At 38.3% G+C, this 24,878-nt stretch overlaps 1 protein-coding gene across 1 annotated transcript in view; it reads right to left on the bottom strand.

The window, feature by feature from the left end:
• The window catches only part of PCCA (propionyl-CoA carboxylase subunit alpha), a 526,460-nt gene that overhangs the window by 90,516 nt on the left and 411,066 nt on the right, over positions 1-24,878 (bottom strand). The gene's annotated exons all lie outside the window — the stretch shown is intronic.

A 24,878-nucleotide genomic window follows, 5' to 3' on the forward strand; every position in this document is an offset into this window, starting at 1 on the left:
TAACCTTCCATGTGATCTTCATTTCTATGGTTCTGATCCTGATCTAGCTGTCCACTTAGTTTGCTTTTGTTATAGGCATGGTTCTTAATAACTGTGAGTTTGCTGTCCTTTCACTGTTCATCTTTTTTATCTTCTTTTTCTTAGGTAAGTCCCTTTAACATTTCATATAATAAGGGCTTGGCGATGATGAACTCCTTGAACTTGGATCTTATCTGAGAAGCACTTCATCTGTCCTTCCATTCTAAATGAAAGCTTTGCTGAATAGAGCAATCTTGGATGTAGGTCTTTGGATTTCATGACTTGGAAAACCTCTTTCCAGCCCCTTCTTGCCTGTAAGGTGGTATCTTTGGAGAAATCACCTGACAGTGATGGCAACTCTTTTGTAAGTGACTGTACCCTTATCTCTTGCTGCTTCTAGGTCTCTTTCATTTTAATCTTGGCTAATGTAATAATGATGTCCCTTGGTGTGTTCTTTCTTGGGTCCACCTTCTTTGGGACTTTCTGAGCTGCCTGGATTTCTTGGAAGTCTATTTCCTTTGCCAGAATGGAAAAGTTCTCCTTTATTACTTGTTCAAATAAGTTTTCTACTTATTGCTCTTTCTCTTCCCCTTCTGGTACCCCTATAATTCGGATGTTAGAATGTTTAAAGATGTCCTGGAGGTTCCTAAGCCTTTCCTCATTTTTTTGAATTCTTGTTTCTTCATTCTTTTCTATTGTCATTTTTATCTTCCTTCTGGTGCACTCCATTGATCTGAATCCCAGTTTCCTTTCCATCACTACTGGTTTCCTGTGCATTTCTCTTCATTTCAATTAGTTTAACCTTCATTTGTTCCTCTAATTTGTGACTAAAATCAACCAATTCTGGGAGCATCCTGATCACCAGTGTTTTGAACTGTGCATCTGACAGATTGGCTATCTCTTGGTTGATTAGAAGTATTAGCTCTGGGGCTTTGAGCTGTTCTTGAGCCATATGTTTTGATCTGTTCACACCTGTTACGTATGAGGGGCGGAGCCTTAGGTGTTCACCAGGACAGGGCAACCCAGTGGCTGGGTTGTGACACTTTATGTGGGGGCTGGGTCAGAGAGAGGCAATGGCATTGTTTCTGCTCTGTCAGATTTTGGTCCCCACTGCTGCTTCCCACAAGCAAATTGGGCCCCCCTGGTGCCAGCTCTCGGGTGTGGGGGCCTGTGCACCCTTCAGGACCCTGTGGGTCTCTCCAACAAACTTTCTGTGAGCCTGGGAGCTTCTCCCGGCACCTCAACCCCAAGAGTTTTTTCAATTAGTGCTTTTAGACTTTATTCCCGTAGCTGGGGTCCTAGTCTGTGTAGTCTGTCTCACTGCTTGCTCCTTCACCTGGTTTATCTGCTCAAGAATGTGTGATCATGGTCAGCCAGCCACCTTGCACACCCACTGGGTCCTCCTGTTGCCACCCCAACACCTGGGGTCTGCCAACAGCCACCTTTGCACCTGGGTTGGTCTGGTCTGGACGCTTTTTCTTGTGCGACCCAGCTCCACCAGCTGCTGACTCTGCCCCTCTTACCAGTCTAGATGAATGGTTTGTTGTTGTCAGACTTCGGTACATTTCAATTTTCTGTATTTTGGTTGTGTTTTTGTTACTAAAACTTTGTTGTCTTTAAATTTGGTTATGCGAGGAGGCACAGTGTTTCCACCTACCCCTCCATCTTGGCTGAAAGAGTCTTTTCTTTTAATTCTTTCCAACCACTGAAAAAGGTAATAACCACTCAACTTTCAAGCCATATAGAAACAGACTGTGAGCTGGACTTCTGGTCTAAAACATCATCAGTATTTCTCCCTGATTGACTGCAATGGTCATATAAAGAGTTTCCCTGTCTCCACTACTGGTGCTCTGTGCTCCATTCTCCTCACAGAAGTAATTTTAAATCAAAGCACATCATTCTTCTTCTCAAAACTCTTCAAAAGCTTTACAATAGGAACTGAAAAAAAAAAAAAAAACCCAAACTCTTTAGCCTACAAAGACTCTATGCTCTGGTCCCTGCCTATTTCTTTCCACTCTCCTAACTGTACTAAAGACATGGCCTTTCTTCTGACCTCCACACATCTCAAGCTTTTTCCTGCCTCAGGGCCTTTGCATTTTCCATTCCTTCTACTTGGGACTTCCTCCCCCTAGATTTTTGCATAGCTGCCTCTTTCTCCTCATGTGTCTCAATGTACTATTAGCTATTCAAACAGGACTTCCTAACCATCGTAGCTAAAGCTATCACCTTTAGTCATTTTCTACAAATTATCCTGTTTATAAATTTCTTATTACTCATATTACCTTTTTTATTTGTTTAACTGTTTGGTATCTACAATGCCCAGTTGCAACATAAGTCTTGGTCACTGCTATATCAACAAAGTCTAGAACAGCCATTTTCAATTGGTGTGCCAAAAGAATTTTTAAAACATGCAATACCTGACTATTTAGTCAGTGGCACTGACCTCTTTACCTTTAAATTATCAAATAAAAATAGACAAGAACCAATACAACAATAGCCACCTGATATGAATTAACCAAAGTTAGGGACTTCTGGCTAAGATGGAGGCATAGGTACATACACTGTGCCTCCTTGCACAATCAAAAGAAGAACAACAACAATTTTAAAAGCAAAAAACAACCAGAATTGACAGAAAATTGAACTGTGTAGAAGTCTGACAACCAAGGAATTAAAGAAGAAACATTCATCCAGACCAGTAGGAAGGGTGGATATGGGAATCCAGGGTGGAGAGGAGTCCCAGCAAGGCTGCAGCTAGAGGACCGAGGTGGTCAAGGAGATAGCTGGCAGAGCAAGTTGTCCCACATTCACATGTGGATAAACTGGGAGGAATAACTGGGGAGCAAGACAGACTATGCAACCCAGGGTTCAAGTGAGGGCAAATAAAGCCTTAAAAACTCTGACTGTAAAAACCAGTGAGAGTTGCAGTGGTAGGAGAAACTCCCAGCCTCAAAGGAGTCTTTGATGGAGAGACCCACAGGGCCCTAGAATGTATACAAACCCACCCACCCGGAATCAGCACCTGAAGAGCCCAAATGCTTGTACTTAGTGGAGGGAGTGACTGAAAGCCAGCAGAGAACTGAACAAGTGGCATTGTTCCCTCTCAGACCCCTTCCCCAAATATACAGCCTCAATACAGTGACTTGGGTTGCCTCACCCTGGCGAATACCTAAGGCCATGCCCATTACTACATAACAGGCACGCTGAGACAAAAAAAAAAATGGCCTAAATGAAAGAACAGATCAAAGCTCCCAAAAAGATACAACTAAGTGATGAAGAGATAGCCAGCCTATCAGATGCACAGTTCAAAACACTGGTAATCAGGATGCTCGCAGAATTGGTTGATTTTAGTCACAAATTGGATGAAAAAATGAAGGCTACACTAAGGGAAATAAAGGAAAATGTACAGGGAACCAATAGTAATGGGAAGGAAACCAGGACTCAAATCAACAGTGTGGGGCAGAAGGAAGAAAGAAATGTCCAATCAGAATGAAGAAACAAGAACTCAGAAAAGTGAAGAGAGACTTAGGAACTGCTATGACACCTTTAAACATTCCAACATCCTAATTATAGGGGTACCAAAAGGAGAAGAGAAAGAGCAACAAGTGGAAAACTTATTTGAACAAATAATAAAGGAGAACCTCCCCAATCTGGCAAAGGAAACAGACTTCCAGGAAGTCCAGGAAGCTCAGAGAGTCCCAAAAAAGTTGGATCCAAGGAAGTACACACTAAGGCACATCATGATTACATTACCCAAGATTAAAATTAAAGAGAGAATCCTAGAAGCAGCAAGAGAAAAGGAGACAATTACCTTGATGGGAACTCCATCACACTGTCAGCTGATTTCTCAAGAGACCTTACAGACAAGAAGGGCCTGGAAAGAAGTATTCCAAGTCATGAAAGGCAAGGACCTACATCCAAGATTGCTCTATCCAGCAAAAAGTTCATTTGGAATAGAAGGGCAGATAAAATGCTTCCAAGATAAGGTCAAGTTAAAGGATTTCATCATCACCAAGCCCTTAGTATATGAAAATGTTAAAGGTATTTATCTAAAAAAAAAAAGAAAAATATGAAAAATAAAAAGACAGCAAACTCACAATCATTAATGACCACATCTAAAACAAAAACAAAGGCATACTAAGCAAACAACTAGAACAGGAACAAAACCACAGAAATGGAGATCACGTGGAGGGTCATCAACTGGGTAGTGGGAGGGGGGAGAAAGGGAAAGGTACAGAGAATAAGTGGCATAGATGGTAGGTAGAAAATAGAAAGGGGGAGGGTAAGAATAGTATAGGAAATGTAGAAGCAAAAAAACTTTTTTGTATGAACCATGGACATGAACTAAAGGGGTGGAATGTGGGTGGGAGTAAGTGTTCAGGGTGGAGGGGAGTGAAGGGGTAAAATGGGACAACTGTAATAGCATAATCAATAAAATATATCTTTTAAAAAGGAAAAAAAGAAAAGATAGTTTTTAGTGTTTTGCAGAATTTTAGCAATTAGTTTACATGTGCCATGAAATGAAAAGGCTGAAAATTGCTGGTCTAGAACACTGCTGTAGTCATATTTGACATTATCCTGTATTATATGTAAGAGACACAAAAATATAAATAGTTCCTTTTCCTTATCCTATGGGGGCTAGACTCATACTTTGGCAAATAAAAATAATTTTACAATATATAAAGTAGTAATCGGTTTTAAAACTTGTATTTCAACGTTAAAAATACAATTAAATTTTATCAACAAATTTGTAAACCATAGCTATAAGTACCAATAAGTTGTGCTGAACTTTACATTTAATTTAAAGCAGGCTAGAATTACATACATAATGACTACCAGTTTCCCCCCCCCACCCCTCACTACACTACTGAAATCTACATAGACTTATATAGGGAGATAAGGGGAAAGGGAGGGAGGGAGAAAGAGAGATAGGGAGAGAGAGAGATGCAGACAGAGAGAGAGATCCCAAAACCTAACATATCTCGGCAGTAGAATTGATGTAATGAAAATTAGGAAAATAAAATTTAATTCAAAACTGGAATTTATTGCCACATAGGAAACAGGAACATACATTTTTCCCATAGTCTAGCATTGAGACAATTATTAGGTTTTAGAATCCACAAAGAACAAAGTATTCAGTGCCTACAATGAGTCTGAGGCATGCCAAATCAAATATGAAGTGACCACTTGATAAGCCAATAGCAAAAATAAAATAAAAGAAAAATTAAGACTCTTTTCCTGAAATATATTTCATCCTTACTAAAATATTTTCTCAATTTTACCCCTTTTTCTATTTTAAGTGGCACTTAAATTTCCTTTTCTTAATTTTAGTCTCTGCTCCAACATCTACAAAATATACTGTTTTTTCCTTTAAACAAAAGAGTATTTTAGAAGCAAGACTTTGTTAACAGAATTCATATAAAATTAGCAAAGTCACTCACTAGAAAAAAAAAAAAAAGCAAAACTTTCACCAAAAAAAAAAGTCAAATGTTCTAAAAATTCTTCCTAGGATAATACATGACAGACAATTTCACCTTTTTGAAAGTAATCTCACTTAAATAGCAATACTTTTCTTTTTCCCCTCACTGATTTCCAACTTGATCATGTGTTTTAAAGGCCATTACTGTGGGATTTGTCTTCTCTGTCTCCAGTGCAGCTGCTTGTATTATTGTCCATGTTTTCTACAATCAGTGTTTATACTATTCAAAATTCTTTTCTTCTGGCAACTACTAAAATACCGTTTTCTAGTTAGCAGAAGAGAAAAAGTATGTGTGGAAGTGGGGAGGGGTTAAGAAAGACATTTTCCGGCTATATTAGAATTTTAAAAGCAACCCTGAGTCATAAAAACAAATGCCTTTAGAGATAAAACAAACAAACAAAAAACTGGTAGGGCTACATTTCAACAGCAGGTAGACTTGCATTGAAATTAATTTAAAAATAATATTGTAAACTTTAGTTGTAAATACATCCCAACTGTTAAATTGTGATTAAATTTTTTTGAAGCATAGTGAAAAGAGTTATTTCAGTTCTACTGGTGGGCTTGTTTCTAAGACATGTAACTGTAATTGATGTTTTCATTTGAAAAGATGGTTAATAATTACTCTTTCATTTCGTACTTCTTCAGAACAAAATACCAACCTCTACTTATTCTAAGTTAAATGTTTATGTATCCTATACATCCTAAATATTACATTTGATGACTCTAAAGTAATTACATGCATATAATACAAAAATAACAGCTAATTACTTCTAAATGGATGGAAGTAGGGAGAAATATCTAAAAAACATGGAAACCATTTATTTTGCAACTAAAAACATAAGATGATAACTTTCAAATCTATTTTTACTTGAACTGGCAAAATATAAGCAAAACCATAAGCCACTTAATTTAATATTCTAATTAAAATATTGTTAAAATATTTGTTTTAGCAATACTATACATATTTATTGAATTAAAACTAATTCTCAGAGCCCTGGCCAGTATAGCTCAGTGGATTGAGCACCAGCCTGCACCAACCTGGGTTGTCCATTCAATTCCCAGTCAGGGCACATGCCTGGGTCACAAGCCAGGTCTCCAGAAGGAGGCGCACAAGAGGCAACCACACACTGATATTTCTCTTCTTCTCTTTCTCCTTCCCTTCCCCTCTCTCTAAAAATAAATAAATAAAATCTTTAAAAAAAGGTCTTTCTTAACACTAATTCTCAGAGATTGTGGGAAAATTAATGTAACAACTGAAAAAATATTTTTAACTTCTCTTTCTCAAATGTGGGAAAAATCAATTCATTTTCTTCACAAACAGAAAATTATGGTTAAATTTTAAAAATCTATTTAAGTTCTCTGTGGACAGGTATTTGCAAGCATATCACAGAGAGTTAAGTAATATACAACCATAATAACATCTCTGGTATCATATTCATGTTCTTATATAATATTCTATATTACATAGGTTCACTGAGCAGTTTAAGTTATTATGTTATGTAATCTACTTAACAATGCAATCAATTCACAAGTAATCCATTTAATCTGGTATTCTGTAGTAAATAACATGAGGTTCCTGTGACACCATTCCAAATTTGCCAGCTTTAACATAGAAAATTAGTTCCACATAGTTGAATATCAATGACCTATTCAGTGTAGAATACAATAGTGCTGCAATCAGCTTTGTACTGTTATTTAAAATAATTTTATCTTCTCTTGAAAATATTTTAAAAAGAATGAAAAATAAAAAACAGCCTTCAAAGGCATACCATGAATAGACACACAAATGTAGAAACTGTTAGACCTTAGAAGGATCTCAAGATATTTTTGAAAGTATTTAACTACTCTTCAGGCCCATAGACAACCTGCTGTGAGCAGGTGGATAGAAGAAATCATGCCACACAAAGAAACAGGCCAATAGCAGTTAGTTGGCTCTGCTTGCAAATGTTCAAACAACATGACTATACAAAATGAAAATCTAGTAAGCAAAATGCCAACAAGAAGCAATATATTAAACTCAAGCAGACAAATTGCATTGACAGAAATGGAAAACTACCTGAGTTGTTCAAAGTAAAACTGAAGAGTGCCTTTCAAGTGTAAAAAAATTACTTTGCAGGAATAGAGTATAGTCATAGTAATAATAATTAATTAAAATGTTCTGTTCACTAGCATGTTCTACACTGTGAAGGTACTAGGGTATATGAACTGAGCCAAACAGAACAAATTATTCTTCAGTTTAAAAATAAATTGATTTCTAACTGTAAATCATAACTAAAATGGTAGTTAACAAATGGAGGAGCACTAAAAAACATAAGAATCTCTCATGTAGTTGATAATCTTATAAAATTTTAAAAATCTATTATGCTTTAAAATATGTAAAAATCTATTAGTGATTAGTGGACACTCAGTGAGAGAGAGCATGAACAATGTATGCATAAGCCTCTAAAAAAGAAGAAATAAGAAACAGCCTGAGGTGGACTTTTTTTCTATACCTATCAATACCTATCACCTAATATGTGATTCTGTTAGCCTTAAACGGCTCAGGTGCTGCTACCCAGAGCAAATGAAGGCAAGCAGGAAAGACATTAACTTGACTGGAAAGAAACATGCTTGATAAGCAAAATATTTCAGTGGGCAGGTCCTTGGGAACCATCTTGTTTCTTTGCGCCCCCACAGAAACTATGGTGATTCTGCATTTGCAGAGACCTACCAGCCATGTTATCTAGTAAAGTGTGGATTTTGCAAATGTTGAAATTACCAGGAATTGGAAAAATTTGATAAAATGGCTAAGAAGGTAATCTTATGAATGTGGTTTCATTTGATGAAGGCTTAGAAGAAATAAAATCTAAAGCTTAAAATGAAGATATAGATAAAACATATTTATTTGTGAAGTTTAAAAATACAGGATGATTATCCTTTCATTCACAGTTACTGAGCCTCTGCATGAGCCAAGAACTCAGCAAGGTGAGAATTCAAGGTCAAATAAAAAATGAAACAGGTACTTTAAATAAATTCAAACAAGTTAGTAACCTATAAAGTTAATTATCCAAATGATGGTTACTCCTGAAATGCAATTTCTTTTTAAAGAAATTAATGAATAACATTAGCCTTATAAAGTTTCCCACCAAACCTAGGAAAGAGAATACACAGTGGGATATGAATGGATAAATAGGGACAAAATTCCTAAAGCAAAGGTATTCCCCAAGTATTCCATTACCTAATCAGATAAAGATATTAAATAGTACTTTTTATGTACTATTTAGATACAGGGATTCAGCAATAAATGATAATTTTCACTTATCCTTAAGTAAGATGCTCACAGGGGTTTCAAGATGGCGGTGGACTAGGACGGAGCAGATACCAGTTCCTAGTACAAAAGAGACAGAAACCTATCCGATCAGAGGAGGTGAGGCCAGCAAGCCAGCAGTTGCCAAGCATGTATGAAAATAAGAGACCAGAAACCTCATTGGTCACGGAGGAACCAGACGGTAGGGAGACAGCAGCGGTACAGTAGTCTCTGGGACAGAGCAGGGAGAAACAGCCGGTGCAGGGTAGGGGAACCAGCGGCCTGTGGCGAGAGCCCAACGGCTCATGGGACAGCCTTCAGCGCCCGGACGGCTCCCTCCCTGGGATTTTTCTGCCGGGCAGGCCGAGTGGCCCAGGCAAAGAGGTGTGGAAGAAATTTCAGCCTGCTCGCAAGTTGGGGAACTAATCGCTCCACACGTAGTGTGTCTGGGCAAGTGCCTAAGGGCACCTAGGCCAACGTTCAGCTCCCAGAAAGCTCCCTCCCTAGGATTTTTGGGCCCCGACCGGCCAAGAGACCCAACCAGAGGGGAGCAGAGGAGATTTCAGCCTGCACACAGTTCTGGGTCCAGCACCCGGCGTGGTGCTGCTACATCCCCAGGTTTTTTGTGTGTTTTTTTTGCCAGAGGTTGGCCAGGGGACCCAGACAAACACAGGAGCAGAAGGGATACACACCACGCAGCGTGCCATGACGAGCACACAGAGTTTCTAGGTCTGCACCCAGTCCTCAGATCGGCTCCCGGCTTCCAGTCTACCCCCCTCAGACTATCAGGAAGCCCGGGATGCTGAGGGGTCCTGGGAAAAGAGCTGAGACCCTCAACCCCCTCCCTTTCTGGCCAAGCAAGGTGGGGGGCCAGGAGAGACTTGTTTGATAGAGTTTACAGAGAGGGTGCGGAGGACAAAGGGCCCCAACCAAAGACTCTGTGGTTGCCAGCCCAGGAGAACTCAGAGGTGCAGCCTGGGGCTCTGAATCCAGTAGACACGGCAACCTGGTCTGCTTCACACCCAGCTTGGCAGCAAACCCAGGATTGGGCAGAGGGTCTGGGGCTTCCCAACTGAACGGGGGCAGGCCTGTGCTCAACCCCGAGGGAACCAAGCAACTAGGCCGGTGCAGATGCCTGCAAACACAGCAAACCAGACTATGGCAGTAACCCCTGGGAGGGGAGTGCTGCGAGAAAGTCCTAGTTCCCCATTGTAGGGAGCTGGGGGAGAGGCGCCAAGTGTCTGGATCCTGAGAGGGGCTGGCTGAAAAAATCACAACAATCGACCCTCAGCCAACTGCAACCAGAAAAACCGGTTCGGCTAGTTTGAAGCCAACAAGTGACATTTCCTTTTCTGACATTGTTTTTGAGAGATTATTTTTGTTTGAGTGGTTTTTGTTTTTTGACTTTATTTTATTTTTATTCTTTCTTTTTTTTTAACCTTTCTTCCTTCTCCATTCCTTTTCTTTATCTTTTTGCTTTTTTAAAGTAATCTGTTATTTCTTTTAAACTTTATTACTGTTTCATCTTTCCATACTTTTGTCCTCTTTTCCCAGATTTTCTGTTTTATTTCTTTTTCTTTTCTTTCTAAACTTACTGCTCTTTCTTCCATTCCCCTACCATTCTTTTCTTTCTTCCTTTTATTTCTTTCCTTATCATTTCTTTCTTTTACACACAAGAGTCACAATCAACTTGAAAATATGAAAAGACCAGAGCTGGACCCATAGAAGAGGCCTCCCAATAGTAGAGTCAGAGAGACAAATTGCACATTGTTGTAGGAGAGAAGCCACAAGTTGCTGCATATTTGAGTAGGTGGAAGCAGAGAACAACAGGATAACCAAAAGAGGCTGCACCATTGAAATTCACAGGCATTCCACCACAAAAGTTCATACCATAAACCCAGGGTGTCAAAACAGATTAATCTAAGAAGCTGAGGCTAACAAGAAGAGTCTCACAAACAATGGGAAGACAAAGAAACAATCCCCAAATGAAAGGAAAGGAGGAATCCTCAGAAAGAATGTTAGATGAAATAGAGGCAAGTCAACTATCAGATACTGAATTCAAAGCACTGGTTATCAGGAAGTTCAAAGAGCTCACAATCAGCTACCAGAAACTACAGGGAAGCTATAATGATCTCACTGTGAACTATATCAACATGAAAAAGGAAATGGAAATTATTAGCAAGGGCCAAGAGGAAATGAAGAATACAATTTCTGAATTAAAAAACACAGTGGAAAGCATTAAAAATAGGGTGGATGAAACAGAAGATCGGATTAGTGAATTGGAGGACAAAGTAGAAAGCATCTCACAGAAAGAACAGGAAAGGGAAAAGAGGCTCAGAAAGAATGAAGAGAGATTAAGAGAAATGCAAGACAATATGAAACGTAATAATATCTGAATAATAGGAATACCAGAAGGAGAAGAAGAAGAACAAGGGATAGAAAACATATTTGAAAGAGTAATGAGAGAAAATTTCCCTAATTTGACAAAAGAAAAAGTCACACAAATCCAGGAATCACACAGAGTCCCATTCAAGAGGAACCCAAAGAGGCCCACTTCAACACACATCACCATTAAAATGGCAAAATTCCAAGACAAAGAGAGACTCTTAAAGGCAGCAAGGGAGAAAAAAGAAATAACATACAAGGGCGTCCCAATAAGGTTAGCCACTGACTTCTCAATGGAAACACTCCAAGCAAGAAGAGATTGGCAAGAAATATTCCAAGTAATGAGAAACAGAGGCCTACAACCAAGGCTACTTTACCCAGCAAGGCTCTCAATCAAGATAGAAGGCCAAATAAAGAGCTTCCAAGACAAAAGAAGTCTAAAAGAATTTGCTGCCACCAAGCCAGCTCTACAAGAAATACTAAAAGGACTGCTTTAAGGAAAGGAAGGAAAAGAGACAGACAGAGAGGAACACAGGTACAAAAATGGCAATGAATAAGTACCTATCAATAATAACCTTAAATGTAAATGGCTTAAATGCTCCAATCAAAAGACACAGAATAGCTCAATGGATAAGAAAGTATGACCCACACATATGCTGCCTACAAGAGACCCACCTCAGGACAAAAGACCATCACAGACTAAAAGCGAAAGGCTGTAAACAAATTTTCCAAGCAAATGGACAAGAAAAAAAAGCAATTCTCATATCAGACAAAATAGACTTCAAAAAAAGAGCCATAAAGAGTGACCCTGAAGGTCACTTCATAATACTCCAGGGAAGAATCCACCAAGAAGACATTAACATCATAAATATATTTGCACCCAACCTAGGAGCACCAAAATATATAAAGAAAATCTTAGAGGACTTCAAGAAAGATATAGACAGCAACACAATTATACTGGGGGATTTTAACACCCCACTATCAAAAATGGACAGATCTTCCAAACAAATTATCAACAAAGACATTGTGGTATTAAACAACACCCTTGATGAAATGGACCTAACTGATATATACAGAGCCCTTCATCCCAAAGAAGCTAAATACACATTCTTTTCAAGTGCACATGGAACATTCTCAAAGATAGACCACATGATAGGACACAAAACAAGCCTCAACAAATTCAAGAATATTGAAATCATACCAAGCATTTTCTCTGACCACAAGGGACTGAAAATGGAAACCAACCCCAAAGGAAAAAACCCAAAACACCCAAAATCATGGAGACTGAATGGTATGCTATTAAACAATGAATGGGTCAAGAATGAAATTAAGGAAGAAATCAAAACGTTTCTGGAAAAAAATGAAAATAATCTCACAACAACCCCAAACTTATGGGACACAGCAAAGGCAGTCCTGAGAGGGAAGTTTATAGCAATACAGGCCTGCCTAAAGAAGATAGAAACATTTCAAATAAACAACCTTACTCTACGCCTGCAAGAACTTGAGGAACAACAACAAAAACAGCCCAAAGCAAGTAGAAGGAAGGAAATAACTAAGATCAGAGCAGAACTAAATGACATAGAGACTAAAAGCACAATTCTAAGGATCAGTGAATCCAGGAGTTGGTTCTTTGAAAAGATAAACAAAATAGACAAGCCTTTAAGTAGGCTCATCAAGAAAATAAGGGAACGGATACAAATAAACACAATCAGAAATGAAAGAGGAGAGATTACAACTGATACCACAGAAATAGAAAGGATTGTAAGAAATTACTATGAAGAACTGTATGCCAAGAAATTTGAGAACCTAGGGGAAATGGACACATTTCTAGAAAAATATAATCTCCCAAAACTCAATGAAAAAGAAGTAGAACACCTGAATAGACCAATAACAGCAAAAGAAATTGAAGCAGTAATCAAAAAACTCCCATCACACAAAAGCCCTGGACCAGATGGGTTCACAGGAGAATTCTACAAAGCATTTAAGGAAGAGCTAACCCCCATTCCTCACAGACTATTCCAAAAAATCCAAAAGGATGGAAAACTCCCAAACTCCTTTTATGAAGCCAGCATGATCCTAATTCCAAAACCAGATAGAGATACAACAAAGAAAGAAAACTTCAGGCCAATATCACTGATGAACATAGATGCTAAAATCCTCAACAAAATATTGGCAAATCGCATCCAACAATATATCCAAAAGATTATACACCATGGCCAACTGGGATTCATCCCAGGGATGCAAGGATGGTTCAACATTCACAAATCAGTAAATGTAATTCATCACATAAACCAAAGCAAAGACAAAAACCACATGATCATATCAATAGATGCGGAAAAAGCTTTTGATAAGGTACAGCACCCATTTATGATATAAACACTCAGCAAAGTGGGAATAGAGGGAGCAATCCTCAATATAATAAAGGCCATTTATGAGAGACCTACAGCCAATATCATACTCAATGGGAAAAAACTAAAAACTAAAAAAACACTTCAAAAATTTATATGGAATCATAAACGAGCCCAAATAGCAGCTTCTCTTTTGAGGAAGAGGAACAAAATAGGAGGAATCACAATACCTGATATCAAACTGTATTACAAAGCCACTGTAATCAAAACAGCCTGTTACTGGCATAAAAACAGGCACATAGACCAATGGAACAGAACAGAGAGCCCAGAAATCAACCCCACTCTCTACAGTCAATTAATATTCGACAAAGGGGGCAGTAACATAAAATGGAGTAAAGATAGCCTCTTCAGCAAATGGTGTTGAGAGAAGTGGACAGCTACCTGCAAAAAAATGAAACTTGAGCACCAACTTACACCATACACCAAAATAAATTCAAGGTGGGTAAAAGACTTAAATATAAGCTGCAACACCATTAAAGTCCTAGAGGAGAACATTGGCAAGAAAATCTCAGATATTCCACGCAGCAACATTTTTACCGATATGTCCCCTAGAGCAAGGACTAAGCTTTTCCACTAAGATCAGGAACAAGACAAGGATGTCCACTTTCACCACTTCTATTCAATATGGTATTAGAAGTTTTGGCCACAGCGATCAGGCAGGAAAAGGAAATAAAAGGCATCCAAATAGGAAAGGAGGAAGCAAAACTGTCACTGTTTGCAGATGACATGATAGTGTACATGGAAAATCCTATAGACTCTACCCAAAAACTGCTCAAACTCATTAATGAATTTGGCAAAACAGCGGGATACAAAGTCAATATCCAGAAATCAAAGGCACTTTTGTATACAAACAATGAATCAGCAGAAGCAGAAATCAAGGAAAAAATCCCATTCGATAAAGCAAAAAGAAAAATAAAATATCTGAGAATAAACCTAACCAAAGAGGTAAAAGACCTGTATGCAGAAAACTACACAGCACTGAAGAAAGAAATCAGGGAAGACACAAACAAATGGAAACATATACCGTGTTCATGGATTGGAAGAATTAACATCATCAAAATGTCCATACTACCCAAAGCAATATATAGATTCAATGCAATACCTATTAAAGTACCAATGGCGTATTTCACAGACATAGAACAAACACTTCAAAAATTTATATGGAATCATAAACGAGCCCGAATAGCAGCTGCTCTTTTGAGAAAGAAGAACAAAGTAGGAGGGATCACAATACCTGATATCAAACTGTATTACAAAGCCACTGTAATCAAAACAGCCTGGTACTGGCATAAAAACAGGCACATAGACCAATGGAACTGAACAGAGAGCCCAGAAATCAACCCAACCCTCTACAGTCAATTAATATTCGACAAAGGAGGCAGTAACATAAAATGGAGTAAAGATAGCCTCTTCAGCAAATGGTGTTGGGAGAACTGGACAGCTATGTGCAAAAAAATGAAACTTGAGCACCAACTTACACCATACACCAAAATAAATTCAAGGTGGATAAAAGACTTAAATATAAGCCGTGACACCATTAAAGTCCTAGAGGAGAACATTGGCAAGAAAATCTCAGATATTCCACGCAGCAACATTTTTACAGAAATGTCCCCTAGAGCAAGGAATATAAAGGAAAGAATAAACAAATGGGATCTCATCAAAATAAGAAGCTTCTGCATGGCTAAAGAAAACAGTATTAAATTAAAAAGACAACCAACTGTATGGGAAAACATATTTGCCAATGATACCTCAGACAAAGGTTTAATCTCCAAAATATACAAAGAACTTACACGACTCCACTCTAGGAAGACATCGAACCCAATTAAAAAATGGGAAAAGGACTTGAACAGACACTTCTCTAAAGAGGACATACAGAATATCCAGAGATACATGAAGAGATGCTCAATATCGTTAGCTATCAGAGAGATGCAAATTAAAACCACAATGAGATACCACTTTACACCAGTCAGGATGGCTATAATAGACAAAGCAACAAACAATAAATGTTGGAGAGGGTGTGGGGAAAAGGGGACCTTAGTTCACTATTCGTGGGATTGCAGACTGGTACAACCATTATGGAAAACAGTATGGAATTTTCTCAGAAAAATAAAAATTGACCTGCCTTTTGACCCAGCAATTCCACTGCTAGGATTATACCCCAAGAATCCTAAAACATCAATTTCAAAGAACCTATGCACCACAATGTTCATAGCAGCACAATTTACAATAGCCAAGAGTTGGAAGCAACCTAGGTGCCCATCAGTAAACAAATGGATCAAAAAATTGTGGTACATATACACAATGGAATTCTATGCAGCAGAGAGAAAGAAGGAGCTACTACCTTTTGCAACAACATGGATGGAACTGGAAAGCATTATGCTGAGTGAAATAGGCCAGGCATTGAAGGACAAATACCATATGATCTCACCTTTGACAGGAAGCTAAAGAATAAAACAAACAAGCAAACAGAATAAAAACAAAGACACTGAAATAGAAAACAAGTGGGGAGCGACCACAGGGGAGAGGGAAGGGAACTTAAGGGGAAAAAGGGGGGGGGATTTTGAGGAACAAGTATGAAAGACACAGAGATGAGGACTGGGGGGCGGGGGGCGGTGGGAATGGGACGGAGGGGGGAGACCGGGCCGGGGGGTGGGGTGGGATGGGAGAAATAGATTTAAAAAAATGTACTTGAAAAGTAACTAAATAAAATTTAATATTAAAAAAAAAAAGTAAGATGCTAAACTAGGCTCCCTGGTAGAACATGCTAAGAAACTGTAAAGCCAGAAATTGCCCATCTTTCATATTTAAAATACTAAGAAATTAAAAATAGAAGTTGAATTCTTAAGAATTTTAGGTTGGATTTTGCGAGAATCACTTGACTTTTCATGTATCTCCTGGATTTTGAGGACACACAGAGAAGATAAGCAATCCTTTTGGTAACAACAAGAAGAGTAGAATTTGGTGAGGCTAGGATCTATCACTATTTCTTGGAGCTCACATGTGGATTATGCAGAATAGACAGAGGCTGGGTCATTAGGAGAGACCCTGCCCACAGGAACACTTGGAAGTATAGAAATCAGGATGCTGAAAGGCAACTGGAAAAGACAGAGCAGGCATTAAAGATTCTGCAGGTGAGGCATTCCCCCAAATCTACATAAGTATGCCAAAAGACACCAGCCAGCTTTGGACATTTGTCAAGCCCACAAAAATGAATAACAGATTACATCTCCCAGGGTCAACCTAGTTCCTCCTGCTATGCACTTCTCCTCTTTACCCCATACTGCAATTTGGAAAGACACCAGTGACCAGGGAAGATGGTGGAGAGGATATAAAACAAGAAAGAAGAAAGCAACACTCTCATCTTCTCTATGAAATTTCTTAGTCTAGAAGCTTTACCAGTTTCGACACTATAATGAACTGGGCTTTTAAACATACCCTCTCTCAAATAGACTATGGCTCGCTTATTACCTGGTAGTAACTGTACAGACTGAGAATTGTACATGATTTTATGCAGGAGAGGAAAAGTAAGTTGAGAGAAGGTTTGAAATAACAGTTGTAAGAAAGTTGCTTCTATGTGTATTAAAAAAGTTCCACTTATGCAGTGACTGGGCTATACTATAAAACAGATAAAGGAAGGATAAGTATTGGAAAGTACTCTGAGTGTTTTTTCAATAACTAAATAAATCCTGTTCCAAAGTGAGATTCCATGCCATGCCCTTACAATTGCTATTATAAAAATATCTAGACAACAACAACAACCAGAAAAAACAAGTGCTGGTGAAAATGTGGAGAAATTGGAATCCTTGAGCATCACTTATGGGAATGTAAAATGGTGCGGCTGCTGTGGAAAACAGAATGGTGGTTATTAAAAAAAAAATAAACATAAAATTACTACATGATCTAGCAATTCCATTTCTGGATATGTACCCAAAAACCAGGGACTTGTATATTTCTACATCCATGTTCATGACAGTGTTACCAACAATATCGAAAAAGTAGCAGCAACCCAAATGTTCATTGACATTAAATGAATACAAAAATTGTATATATACTTGCAATGGTATATTATTCAGCCTTAAACAGGAAATTCTGATACATGCTAGAACATAAATAATCCCTAAAGATGTTATACTAACTGAAATACTATGTGATTCCACTTATATGAGGAGACAGAAAGTAGAATGATGATTGCCAGTGGCTGGGGGTGGGGGGGGTGGGAAATCGGAGGTTATTGTTTAACATTACTTTCCTCTGCAAAAGAAGTTGCAATAGTATCTCCATTGGTAATTGAAAAGCAGAGCCTCTTTTTTTTTAAATTTGGCAGCTTGAACCTTTATTTTTAGTACTTTTTGAAAAAGCATAATTAGAAATTTTCAATACAAAAATAATCCTAGCAAATCATTTAAAAGTTTTGTTGTTCAACAGGATTTCTGTCCAGCCTTTTGAGCACCCATGCCCACTTTCCCATTTATGTGCACTAATACTCAGCGAGACAGGCACACTGTCATCACCAAAATCACTCCACCCCCTGAGTGTGGACATCCAGTAGCCAGAAGCTACAAGGGTTTCTAGCCTGGGCTGGTAAATTTCAGGACCCCCTCCTCTTATTGCTTAAATTTGCAAGCACTGCCACATTGGTGCCACCTTAATGCTCATAATGGAGTGTGCTGCCCATCCCAGGACCCATGATCAGCCCTTCATTCACAACTTAACTCTGCCAATCTATTTTCCCATGCTTAGCTCCCATTATTTCCCTATCGGAATGCTTCCCAGTCTACCTCCCATTTCATGAACATGCTTTCCTAACGTGTATCTCAAATATCCTTGGCCTGCAAAATACACATGCAAGCACACAAATACTTTAAGTAGCTAAGGTTTCCCTAGAGATATGAAAAATGAAAGAGAGTGATTGAAAGAGAGCTTGTGGAATCAAATATAATGATCGGAGTTTCATGGTAAGGGAAAAGTCACCTTTTTGTTTATATTTAATTGAGAAACACTTAGTAGAAACAATAAGCATTTAAAGAATATGGGGGGGTAAGAACGTGAAAAGGTAGCAAGGTAGTAAGGGGGAGAAAAACATGACTAGAAGTAAGTACAGCTGGTTAACCACTTTAAAAAGTAAAACTGGATCTTTTTTTTAAAGATTTTATTTACTTATTTTTACAGAGAGGGGAAGGGAGGGAGAGAGGGAGAGAAACATCAGTGTGTGATCGCCTCTCACATGCCCCACAATGGGAACCTGGCGTGCAACCCAGGCAGTGCCCTGACTGGGAATCGAACCAGAGATTCTGGTTCGCAGGCTGGCACTCAGTCCACTGAGCCACACCAGCCAGGGCAAAACTGGATCTTATAGCATACATAAAAATCAATCTCAGGGAGATTAAGGATTTACATGTAAAAAAAAGCACAACTTAAAATGTTTAGAAGAAAATATAGGCAAGTTTCTTGATCAGTTTGGATGTAGAAGATGATTGTTTAATCCAGTACAAAATACAGAAACCATAAAGGAAAGGAGTGAAAATATTGATATTAAATCTGATTTAAAACTTCACTTGGTTAAGTTAAAAAGGCAAAAATACAAGCTACAAGTGGAAGAAGTTATCTGTAATACATATAACCAACAAAGGATCATAATCCACAAAATATAAAGAACATTTATGAATCAAAAAGAAAAAGACAAACAATTCAATTTTTAAAAATGAGCATAAGCTACGAACAGGCATTTTGAGAAAATTCCGGACTTCCGCCAAGATGGAGGCCTAGGTGGAGAAGCTGTGCTTCCTCACACAACCAAGTTTAGAGACAACTAAATATTAGCAACAGAAAACACAGCCAGAACACAGAAAATTGAACCTTTCGGAAGTCTGATAACAACAAATTCTTCAGCCTGACCGGTAAGAGGAGCGAAAGCAGCAGCTGGCAGAGCGGGGTTGCACAGGAAAACTCGGTCAGACAGACTCAGGCGCGCAGAATCCAGGTGCAGGGTTGGATCTGGTCGGCAACTCAGCAAGCAATTGTGGGGAAACAGCTAGGGAGCAGGGTTGCGGGTTTACTGTGGTCGTGTATTCACACATTCGTGTGTGGATAGACAAGCGAGGGAGTGAGCAATTGGACGAGAGCCAGCAGCCCCGGCAGTGGCGGCAGAGGGCGACGCCATTTTCCCCCGCTCTGACCCCGCCTCCACATACAGAGTCTTAACCCAGCGACCTGGGAGTACAAGGCTCTGCTTCTCATACTTAACAGGCACAAACAGACCAAAAAAAGCTCAAGAAGATCTCAAAGCCCCAGAGCCTATAAATCTAAGCAATGAAGAAATAGCAAAACTCTCAGACTCACAGTTTAAAACAATGGTGATCAAGATCCTCACAGAACTGGTTGATTATAGCCACAAATTAGACAAACATATGAAGGCGAAACTAATTGAAATGAATGGAATTGCACAGGAAACCAATAGCGATGAAAAGGAAACTGGGACTCAAATCAATGGAGTGGACCAGAAGAAAGTAAATAATGGCCAAACAGAAAAGAGCGAAGAAGCAAGAATTCAAAAAAATGAGGAGAGGCTTAGGAACCTCCAGGACATCTTTAAACGCTCCAACATCCGAATTATAGGGGTACCAGAAGGGGGAAAGGAACAGCCACCAATGGAAAACTTATTTGAACAAATAATAAAGGAGAACTTCCCCAATCTGGCGAAGGAAACAGACTTCCAGGAAATCCAGGAAGCTCAGAGAGTCCCAAAGAAGTTGGACCCAAGAAGGAACACACCAAGGCACATCATCATTACATTAGCCAAGATTAAAATGAAGGAGAGAATCCTAGAAGCAGCAAGAGATAAGGGGACAGTCACCTACAAAGGAGTTCCCATCAGACTGTTAGCAGATTTCTCAAAAGAGAACTTACAGGCAAGAAGGGGCTGGAAAGAGGTATTCCAAGTCATGAAAACCAAAGATCTACAACCAAGATTGCTCTATCCAGCAAAACTTTCATTTAGATTGGAAGGACAGATAAAGTGCTTCTCAGATAAGATCAAATTCAAGGAGTTCATCATCACCAAGCCCTTACTATATGAAATGTTAAAGGGACTTATCTAAGAAAAAGAAGTTAAAAAAACATGAACAGTGAAAGGACAGCAAACTCACGGTTATTAACAACCACACCTAAAACAAAAGCAAACTAAAAGGACAGCTAGATCAGGAGTGGAAACATAGAAATGAAGATCTCAAGGAGGGCTAGCAACAGGGGAGTGGGAGGAGGAGATGGGGGGAGAAGGTACAGAAAATAAGTAGCATAGACAGTAGATAGAAAATAGATGGGGGGGGCCAAGAATAGTATGGGAAATATAGAATCCAAAGAACTTGAGACACATGGTCATAAACTAAAGGAGGGGTAATGGTGGGGACGGGGGGGGTAGGGTGGAGGGGAACGAAGGGGGGAATAGAACAACTGTAACAGCATAATCAATAAAAAATTTAAAAAAAAGAAAAAAAAGCTATGAACAGGCATTTTGCAGAAGAGAAAACAAGAGTGTCAATAACTATGTTTAAAATAAATAGACAGGAAGATAGATAGATAGATAGATAGATGATAGATAAAAATATTTTCAAGTGTTCATTACCATTAATAGTCAGGGAAATATACATTAAAACCACAAAGAGATACTATTTAAATCCACCAGTCAGGAAAAACTTTAGTCTGGATACCAAGGGTTTACTAGGACATGAAGTATAATTGTTAAAGGCTCAGATTTCTGGGTTCAAATTCTGGCTTTTACATTTACCAGCAGATGCCTTGGGCAAACAATTTATACTCTACTGGCCTCAGTTTCCCAACTACAAAATGAGGGAAAACACTAACACAAACATTATTGGACTGCTGCAAGGATTAAATAAATTAAGCACTAAGAAGTGCTTAGAAGAATCAGTGCCTGACAAAGTAAGTATACAATAAAGTTAACTTCTTATTCATGTTACTAATATCATCATCACTATTGTTAGGCATGTAAATTGTTATGGCAACATAAGGAAAAGCATTTGGTATTACCGTGTAGGATTAAGAATGCATACCATATGATGTTGCCTTTAAGTGTAATCTAATCAATAAAACAAACAAGCAAGCAAAATATAACCAGAGACCTTGAAATTAAGAAAAATCTGACCATAACCAGAGGGGAGGTGGGAGGGAATAATGAGGGGAAAAGGGGGAAGGGATTTCAGGGACAATTATAAAGGACACATAGACAAAATCAAGGACAGGGGGTAGAATCAGGGGAGGGAGGTGGGAATGGATGGGGTGAGAGAAGAGTGGAATGGGGGAAATGTGAACAACTGTACTTGAACAACAATATAAATAAGTAAATAAATAAAATTTAAAAATGGAAAAAAATGCATTGCTCCCAATACCCAGCCATTCTACTGACATATTCCTTGGAGAAATTCTTATTTCAAAAGGAAACATATAGTAGATGAATGCTCATATAAGCATTATTTGTGATAAAATAGATAATATAAATGTCTACTTAGGGGTAAAAGAGTAAATAAATGTGGTATATTAATATGATTTAATAGCATATAGCATGAAAATAAGCTAAAGCTACATGCATCAACATGGATCAAACTCACAAACAATACTGGAGGAAGAGGCAACTCACAGAAGCATAGAGTATGGTACCATTTACATGAAGTTCAAAAACACAAATAGCTAAATGATGTATTGTTTATAGTTTTGCTGTTTATATAAATATCTCTAAAGAAAGGAAATGGAGTGAAAATTTAAAGATCAGGATAGTGGTTACCTCTGGGGACAGGAGGAAGGAGAATTTAATTAAGAGGCTGTTCAAAGAAAAGCCAACAGATTGCTTTTATTTTGATCTAGATCAGAGATTTTAAACCAGTGTGTCACAGAAATTTTAAAACATGCAATACCTGACTTTTTAGTCAGTGGCACTGACCTCTTTTCCCTTAGATGGTCAAATTTAAAAAATGACAACAGCCTACACAACAATAGCTGTCCAGGGTAAATGAATCAAAATTATACCTGTTTTTTTTTAATTGGCAAAAAATATATATTTTGGTGTGCCACAGAATTTTAGTAATTAGTTTATGTGTGCCACGGGATGAAAAAGGTTGAAATCACTGATCTAGATGGTGAGTAAACAGGTTCATTGTATTAGTCTTTACCTTTTATGAGCTTAATACAAACCATTTTGTGTTTATAAAGCACTTAATAAAGAGTTTAAATGTATATACAAAAATCCAGGGAAAAAATGAACATCAGTTATACTGTAAAACCACTTGAAGTACCTGCAGTAATCCATCCTATTCTCCAAATTTACCATTAACAAGTATAAGAGAAATCCAAACACATAGTAGTAGTTTCATAGCTATTTATTTAGAGGTAGTGAACAGAAACTCTTGGTCATCGTATCTCAGGAGGTCGGCATAGAGGAAAAAAGGCATTAGGAATAAAGCTTGAAGATTTGCCCATGTTTAAGAGCAGGCAGAATAGAAATGACCAAAGAACACTGTTCTTTCTCCCGTTGTTCTTTCAAATCTCTTCATCACACAAGACTGTTTATTCTCACTGCCAATATTTTCCAGATAAAATGATTTTCCATCTGTTTCTCTAATACCTACTAAGTTCTCTTTGTCTCTGGTCTTATTCTTCTTCAATCCACTCTCCACAATGCAACCCAAAAAAGAGCTCTTTCTAAATTTCAATTCTCCCATCCAAGTACTAACCAGGCCCGACCCTGCTTAGCTTCCGAGATCAGACGAGATCGGGGGCGTTCAGGGTGGTATGGCCGTAGACAAGAATAAAAAAGAATTTACTGAGCTTTATCACTGTGCTCCAAAAATGACTTCTGTGGATTATTCTAAATACATATCCAGTGTTAATTTAGCTAGAAACTCTACATGTAAAAGTGCCATTAAGACACCTATCTGCATAGTCATTGAGAAGGAAGCAGAATATATCATCATAAAAAGATTTAGATAGTAGAACTTTGTCTGTCTCTCTACTTACTACTGAAAGGCCATACTATGTGCCCCTGGACAAATCAAACTAATGCCTGAGCAACAGCACCTTCAGTGCAGAATATATTCTATGAAACATAAATATTAAAAACCATGCATTGTGAAGACACACTAACTAAATGTAAGTGATGTGAAGTTATTCAGTGATATTTTTTAAGGGTTTCAAAGTCTTTAACCTCATACTTAGAATATGAAAGAAGTCCTGGTGCACCTCAGTTGGTCATTATTCCACAAACCAAACAGTCACCAGTTCAATTCCCAATCAGGGCGTATGTCTGGGTTGCAGGTTTGGTACCCAGTCAGGGGGTATACAAGAGGCAGCCAATCAATGTTCCTCTCTCACATTGATGTTTCTTTCCCTCCCTTTTTCCTTTCCTTCCCCTCTCTCTAAAATAAAAAATAAAAATTAAAACAACTAAAAATAATGTAAAAGAAAGTATGAGAGAAAAAATATACTGGGACCTGATCAATATGGCTCAATTGGTTGAGTGTCATCCCACAAAGCAAGAGGTTGCCAGTTCAGTTCCAGGTCAGAGCACATGCCTGAGTTTCTGGCCTGGCCCCCAGCTGGGACGTGTGTGAGAGGCAAATTATTGATGTTTCTCTCACACATCCATGATTCTCTGCCTCTCTGTCTGCCTACCATACCCTCTCTCCAAACACACACACACGCACACACACACACATGCAATTTACAAAATCAAAGTTAAAATATAGGGCTCATAACTGAGAGTTTACTGTTTCTTAGAACCATATAGGTTGACCCTGGCTTGGAAATTGGTTTAGTGATCAAATATTTAGTGAGGGATTCTGGAATCCTCTGCTGTACAACCTCTAATAGAGAGAGGTACATATGAGCCTGGTATATGGTATAGAGTAGCCTCTATCTGTGATTCTCTCTTAAGTTTTTTAGGTTTTAAAAATCAGTGTCCTATGTAAAATCAAGTTAAAATATCTAAAAATATTTTCATAAAAAATGAATGAGAATTTAATACTATGGAGAAGTTATGGATTTTTCTTTGCATGTGATAGCCATATGTGCTATTGTGTTTTATTTTGTTTTGCTTTTCCTGGAACCCTAAATCTCAACTATCAGGTGAGCTGAAGGAATTTTGTCAGAATCTCTTTTCATAGCTCCCTACTTTAAAATGAAGGTCACTGATTACAAAGAACATTTAATCAACCCTGGACTTCAAGGCATCTCATTAATGCTAAAAATTTTATATTGGGGGGAGAAAAAGGTTAATAAACTAAGATTACTCACTTTT

Source organism: Artibeus jamaicensis, unplaced genomic scaffold, assembly GCF_021234435.1.
Source record: "Artibeus jamaicensis isolate MK-2021 breed Jamaican fruit bat unplaced genomic scaffold, CSHL_Jam_final contig_1819, whole genome shotgun sequence".
NCBI classification, from domain to species: Eukaryota; Metazoa; Chordata; class Mammalia; order Chiroptera; family Phyllostomidae; genus Artibeus; species Artibeus jamaicensis.